Below are 7,969 nucleotides of genomic sequence, written 5' to 3' on the forward strand. Positions count from 1 at the left end.
ATGGATAAATAAAAACAAAAGCAAAGATTAAATTAACAGGTGTCACAATATAGCCTGTTGTTATTGGCTTAAAGTTACAGTAAAAAGGGTAATTTCTTTATCTATACTAGAGCAGTACTCAGTACAGCGTCGACTTCCACCGTGGCAGCCTATTTCTCGACCTTTTGCTTGACCTTGTCCTTTGACCTTTACGTGTATTAATTGCAGTGGATTTTCATGCACTCAAATATGAACCAAGTTTGAAGTCTCTGGGACAAGAATTTGCAGACTTATTGCTGATTACGTGATATGGACGATTTGCTCGGCCGTGACTTTGACCTTTGACCTTCCAAAATTTATTCATGTCTAGCTCTTTATATATCAGTTTAAAATCCCTGGAAGTTTCATTACTTTACGATTAAAATTGTGGCCGTATGGTTGATGGACGGAATTTGACCTTTTGCTTGACCCTGATGACCTTGACCTTGGACTTGACCTTGACCTTTGACCTTAACCTGTATTAATTGGCGTAGACTTTCATACACTCAAATATGAACCTTGTTTGAAGTCTCTGTGACAACGATGTCCAAATTTATGGCTGATTACGTGAACTGGACATTTTGCTTGCCTAGACCTTGACCTTTGGCCTTGACCTTCTAAAATTTAATCGTTTCCATCTTTCAACATAGAAATTAATCCCTACAAGTTTCATTACTCTATAGTTAAAATTGTGGCCATGAAACTGTTCACAAACAAACACACACACACACATACAAACCGGGGCTAAAATATACCCTCCTTCCAACTTCGTTGGCGGTGGTAATAAAGGTAATTTAACATAATTTGCTTTTAAGGGAAGTAGGAAATTCCAAGTACTGCGGTGTGATGCAAGACTTCAGGGAGGAAATTTCTGCGTTGCGATAGACTTCCTATAATAAATTCTAAATGACATTTATAGGTGCTCATTTTTACGAAAATTTTTGCAAGAAGTTTCACTGCAATGAAAGTGTCCATTAAAGGTGACGCATATTATGAGGGGACGCTTAGGTAAAGTGGATCCTGAATTAAACGACTCTTCAATATTCTCTTTTATGAATTATTATGTCGCCTTTTAAAAATATTGGTTATTGGAAATGGCAATATTATTTCTGTGAATGATAATATTAGTTTTATTAATGAATAATCACGCCATTCTCTGAAAAAAATATCTCAATAGAATTATTTTTCTTTAATGAATTAATATGTCGTATTTCAAAAATATTGGTTTCTGAAAATGGCAGTATTATTTATGCAAATGCGAATATTATTTTTTAGAGGTATTATTGGAAGTAATTGCTGCATCAATGGCGTTAATTTTGTAATCAAATTTTTCTACTGTACTTATTATCTTTTTCTCTTCATTGGTATAATCCGCCAGTAAAAGGGACAGGGAAATATTTTCACGAGGAAGGTGATGGAGACCATATCATTCACAATTCTTCTTTAATATATCACTAAATATTCCTTTTTGATAAATAGTCACGCAACTTCTAAATAATTGTAGATATAAGTAATTTTCTTTAAGGAATTACAATTTCATATCTCAAAATATTGGTTGCTGTAAAAAGCAGTACTATTTCTGTAAATGAAAATAACAAGGTTAGATTTTTTTAAGGATGTATAATCTGTTCGAGGAAAGATGTAGGATTAATATAGAAAGTCATTCATACCAAAAGAAAGAAAAAAAATGGAAATAATAATGTAGAATGTAACATTCTGACTTTACAAAATGGTTACCAGTTTCCTATGTGATAATATTGGTAATCAGCATGCTTTAAATTACCTGGTAGTACTACGTAGTCTTTACTTCTAAAAAGATATGTATATCTTATATTAGAATCACCAGTAGATATGAAAACAATAAAATATTTGATTTGGTAGATTTATCTATAAAGATTGTGAGGTTAAATCAAGGACATCTCAAAAACTAAGAGACAATATTTTGTAAAAAAAACTATATATATATATATATATATATATATATATATATATATATATATATATATATATACTGTATATACACACACACACACACATACATATATATATATATATATATATATATATATATATATATATATATATATATAAATCTATATATATGTACACACATATATATGTATATATATATGTATATATATATATATATATATATATATATATATATATATATATATATATATATATATATATGATAAATTTTGATTTCTATTCTAAGTACAAAACACCTGAATTCGACAGGTATAAGTACAAAAAAATTGTCATTGACTTTTATCTTTCTTCGTGGCCAAGTGGTTTAGTCACTGTTTATACAAGCTTGCCAACCAGGGTTCGATTCCCGGCCGGTCACAAGATCTTGTCTTTGTGTGATTTCGCCTGGGGCTCTGTTCCCGAGGTCGTTAAGAGAATCCAGACATTAATGTATCAAAAATATATATGGCTTATTTGAATATATATATATATATATAAGTGAGCCCTCGCTACTTTGCGGTTCGACCATCGCGGATTCACCACTTCGCGGATTTTTTTCATAACCCATATATATAAACATATTGCGGATTTTCCGGAAATTTCGAAAATACCGCGATATATGAAGACCCCAAATACGATATTTCGTTACCTGTAATTCCATTAATACTGTAATTAGTAATATCTGCTCTTACTGATGGTTCATTGCATTACATATGACATATAATTCAGTACAGAAAGAAATAAACACGAAAAGAGAATGTGATCATACGATAATTCAGTATACAGTATGTAGTAAAATTAAATCGAACATGAAACGCAAATCAGATGCAGTCATACCGTATTAGAATGATATAAGGCTGCTGATGGCTACTACTGTACTACAAATGTAATGGATGTGCATCTTTTCCATGAATCATTTGTATGTATACGTACGTAATACTGCATCCAATAATATTCTTTGTTGCAAAAATCACATCTCGAATAAGCGTACATATCCTACAACAAAACAAGCGTAAAATAGCGTACGTAAAGCTGTATACGTAGGGTACCTTGTATTTGAATTGGTAACTACTACGTAGCATATAAGACGGATTGTGATTGGTTCAAGCGCTGATAGATGAGGAATCAGAACCCAAGTTTTGTAATCTAGCCTGTGATTGGTGTTTTGATTGCTTCTCCAACCTCCAGCATCTTTTCGCGGCCACTTTGTATGCCGCTCTCTCGCCGTGTAGATGCTGCTACATTATTGTGAACTTTAATCTGTGCTGTGCGTGACTGTTTTAAGTTGAACTTTTTGTTGAACTCTCTGTTTAACCCCTACTGTACAATGGCTCCCAAGCGTTCTGCTTCTACTAAGGCTGCTAGTGAGCCTAAACGCCACCGAAATATGATGACGATTGCTGAGAAGGTGACGCTTCTTAATATGTTAAAAGAAGGCAGAAGTTACTCGGCCGCAGCCCACCATTTTGGAGTGAAGGAATCCACCGTTCGCTACATCAAGAAGGAAGAAACGAACATTAGAAAGACGGCTACCATCACCTTTAGCAGATCAGCGAAGCGAGTCGTTACCACGCGCGTAATAAAACGATTGTACGCATGGAAGGTGCTTTAGCAGTCTGTATTGCCGACTGCCGGAAGAAGAACATAGCCTTGGATACGAACACCATCCGAACCAAGGCTTTGAGCTTGTATGAGATTTTGCGGCAAAGGAACCTCAAGACGACGATGGCGACCATGCTGAATTAGATGATGTAGATGAACCTCAACCAGGGACATCCACTGATTCTCAGCCTCAGAAACAACGTTTTTTCCGCCAGCAAAGGATGGTTCACGAAGTTTCAGAAACGCTTCGGCCTGAAAAGCGTTTCCCTGCATGGCGAGGCTGCTTCCGCTGACACTGCCGCTGCTGAAACTTACGCGAACGAGACGTTCAAGAACATTATCGTTGAAGGTGGATACAAGCCGGAACAAGTGTTTAATATGGATGAGACCGGCTTGTTTTGGAAGAGAATGGCATCGCGAACTTTCCTGTTTAAAGATGAAACCAAAGCCCCTGGCTTTAAAGCGTTCAAAGATCGCGTAACCCTCGTGATGTGTGGTAATGCTGCTGGATTTTTGCTAAAGCCGGGGCTTATTTACAAGTCGAAAAATCCTCGCGCTTTGAAAAATAATAATAAGAATCTCCTTCCAGTGTACTGGATGCATAATCAAAAAGCATGGATTACGAAGATGCTGACCTCCAACTGGTTCTACCAGTGTTTTATCCCGCAAGTCAGTAAATATCTCTTAGAGAAGGACTTGCCATTTAAGATCCTTCTCCTTATGGATAACGCTGGTGGACACGCAACTGACCTGTCGCATGAGGGCATTCAGGTTGAGTTCCTGCCACCCAACACCACGTCATTAAATCAACCGATGGACCAGGGGGTTATCAGGGCATTCAAGGCCCTCTACACTAAGAATACCTTGGCGGACCTCGTTGCGTGTGTGGATGCTGCCTAAGAAGATGAAGATGAAAATTTCAATTTGATGGCGTACTGGCGGAAGTAAACAATAGCCACGTGCCTGCAGAACATTCAGAAAGCACTGCAAGAAATGAAACCTGTAACCGTTAATGCGAGCTGGAAGAAGTTGTGACCCCAGATTGTTTACAACGACGAGGGATTTACACCGTCTGAAATTCAACCCTCTGCATTACGCAAATCTGTGCAGTTGGCTCCGATAATTGGAGGTGACGGGTTTGGCGACATGACGACTGAAGACGTCAACGAGTTGTTGGACTGCCATTCCCAGCCGCTAACTGACGCAGACCTAGAAGACCTGACGAAATCGGCCAGTGAAGAAGACAGTGAAACGCAGGAAGAGACCCAAGAAAATGTCGAAGAAACGGGCTTAACATTAGAACGGCTTGCCAAGTTCTGCAAACATGCGAAGGAGTTGAAAGAAATGTCGCAAGAGTGGGACGAGGATATGGTTCGGTCTATGCAATTCTGCAACAAGATCGATGATGACATGACTCCCAACAGGATGCTCTTCGAGCGAAAAAAGAAGCAGCGGCAGCAACTTCCGATCACAATGTTCTTCCAGCCTCGCAAAAAAGAGCCAGTTCCTCCTGCTACTACACCTTCGGAAGAAATTGAAGAAGTGTCCCAGGAAGAAGTTGAAGAGGTGTCCCAGGAAAAGACACCTCCGTCTGAAGAGACGTAAAATACTATCATTGGCTGCACAGTAGAAGACATCATCAGCTTCATCATCATCATTTCTACTGTGCAACAAATTCATCGCCATCATCATTCAAGTTTTTCTTCAACTTCTTTCGTGGTAAGTACAGTAACAATCTTTATTTTTTACTTTAATATTCTAACATTTTAATATTTGTGCCTGTTTTAGTTTAGTATGCATTAAGTTAAAGGGAAGGTTTTAAATATCTGAATATACATGTTATAACCTATCATATTTTTTTGTTTAAAATTTACATTTACGTACGTAAAACAACTCTCTCTCTCTCTCTCTCTCTCTCTCTCTCTCTCTCTCTCTCTCTCTCTCTCTCTCTCTCTCTCTCGTAAATTGTTTTCTTGCTTTGCTACGTATGTACTGTATGATTTTATATAGATACGGTAAATAATATTTGTAATAACATATTTTCTAAAAGCTTTTACTGTAATATCATTATTTATCACTTTCATCATGCGCGCTAAATGCCTTCGTTTGTTTACTGAGCGTGGTTGTTTACTGAGCGTACTTTATGACGCCGCCGTTTCAGGCGGCGTCATAAAGAAAAACATTTCATTTGGAAGTCCTAAGAAAAATTAAGTAAAACATTGGTAATAACAAAATCAACATACTGTACTGAATAATCAATATAATCGATGCAAAAACTAACCTATACACAGATGTGTAAATGCGTTTGTTTCTTCATTATGATCAGAGATAAATGTAAACAAAACATTGGTTGCCATTTTTTATCCTGCTTTTTGGCGTGTTTAGGAAACGCATGATATAAAATCGCCTTTAATATTTGTGCCTGTTTTAGTTTAGGGTACTGTAGTACATGCATTAAGTGTTCTGTACATTAAAAGGTAGTTTGTTAACAGTACTACGTAAAAGGGAAGGTTTTAAAAGTCTGAATATAAATGTTAAATAAATACATAAATATGGTGTCACTACTTCGCGGATTTTCACCTATCGCGGTCGGGTCTGGAACCTATCTACCGCGATAAACGAGGGCTCACTGTATATATATATATATATATATTTATATATATATATATATATATATATACATATATATATATATATATATATAGTTTCTTATATTAATTTCTTATTTTATTTCATAAAGTTTTTGTAAGTTCATTTTAAATTTTCTGTTTTAAATATTTATCATACTATGTTTTAACTTATATAATGTATCCTATTTTAGGCTCTGATGATGGAAACAGATTTTCCGAAAGCTAAGCAATAAAGATGTATATCATAACCCTGGTACTATTATTCGTATATATATATATATATATATATATACACACACACATATATATATATATATATATATATGCATAAATATAATTCAAATTGAACCTTACAATCTTATAAATGTTCATTAATTTGAGTAAAACTAGTTAACAGGTCGTTTAGCTCCAAAAACATTTGCAAGCAAAACAAAAAGCCCGTGCAGACACAAATCCATCTGATTGATACAACATATACTGTTTATGCGCAACCACAGTCAATTATTAATCACTTTCAACAATTTACTTCAATCGTTTAATAGCTTTCTAATGAAATTGATATATCACCCTTTGATTGTCACATTAATATTCAAATGCCAATACATTTGCAATGAATATTTAATCACATTTATGCATGCTTTGTCAATATGAGTTTGCTAAAGACTATGGAATATTAGATTAATATGAACTTTGAATATCTAGGACGTATGAAGGCAAAAATGATTAGGTATGGAACGTGTAATTACGCAAATGAAGTGGGCAAACTTCAATACCATGCATGTAATGAAGATGTCCATAAATTCAATAAAGAAGCATTGCTTGTGAAACATTAAAGTATGACTTAGAAAGGAATAATTGTCATTTGAATATTTTAATCTAATTTACAAAAGATGATTCAAAATAACACCAACACAAAACCTCGGCATTTTCAAAGTATTGTTTGATGTGTATACAATAGATTCCTATACTGTGCTTTAAATGATATTTAGATTTAATTCTAACAGGCAGGCCTTCTCCATCATGAGGTTCAATATTACACAGTATTCTAGAAGATTTATTCCAGCTCTCACCAAGATGTAGAATGATCTTTCTAATCGGGTAGTTCAATCGGTAAAACTTCTAAAGTTCAAACTTGCAGCAAATGTTTTTATGTTGAATAGGCTGACATAAGTATTTTTATGGTTTATATATAAAATATCTGTTTTGGTGTTGTTCCTGTTTTTAGAATATTTTATCAATTGTTCGTTTTTTTCTAATATCGTTTATTTATTTCCTTATTTCTTTTCCTCTCTGTGCTATTTTTTCATATTGGATCCCTTGGGCTTATAACATCTTGCTTTTTCAACTAGGGTTATAGCTTAGTTAATAATAATAATAATAATAATAATAATAATAATAATAATAATAATAATAATAATAAATGCTAACATATGAGAAAGCACATGATCTAATCTACGACCAGCTGAAACATTAGTGAAAGGGTATAAATATTTTTAGCTAAAAAAATAATTAACTTCTCTATATAAATGTCAGAAAACAAATGGAAACGAATAGTCGTGATTTTATGATTCCAATTTGAATAGAAGTAAAAAAATTGTATTAACATTACTCACCATCCAGTCAATGGTCCCTAGAAAAATATTGGCTATTGAAACGACATATATTGCAAGGGCTGGCAATTGAAGTACAATTAACGCCGATAGCTTATTTTTTTTAACTAAGTCACATACCACCTAATTCATAACGAT

This window comes from Palaemon carinicauda, chromosome 11 (assembly GCF_036898095.1).
Source record: "Palaemon carinicauda isolate YSFRI2023 chromosome 11, ASM3689809v2, whole genome shotgun sequence".
NCBI lineage: Eukaryota > Metazoa > Arthropoda > Malacostraca > Decapoda > Palaemonidae > Palaemon > Palaemon carinicauda.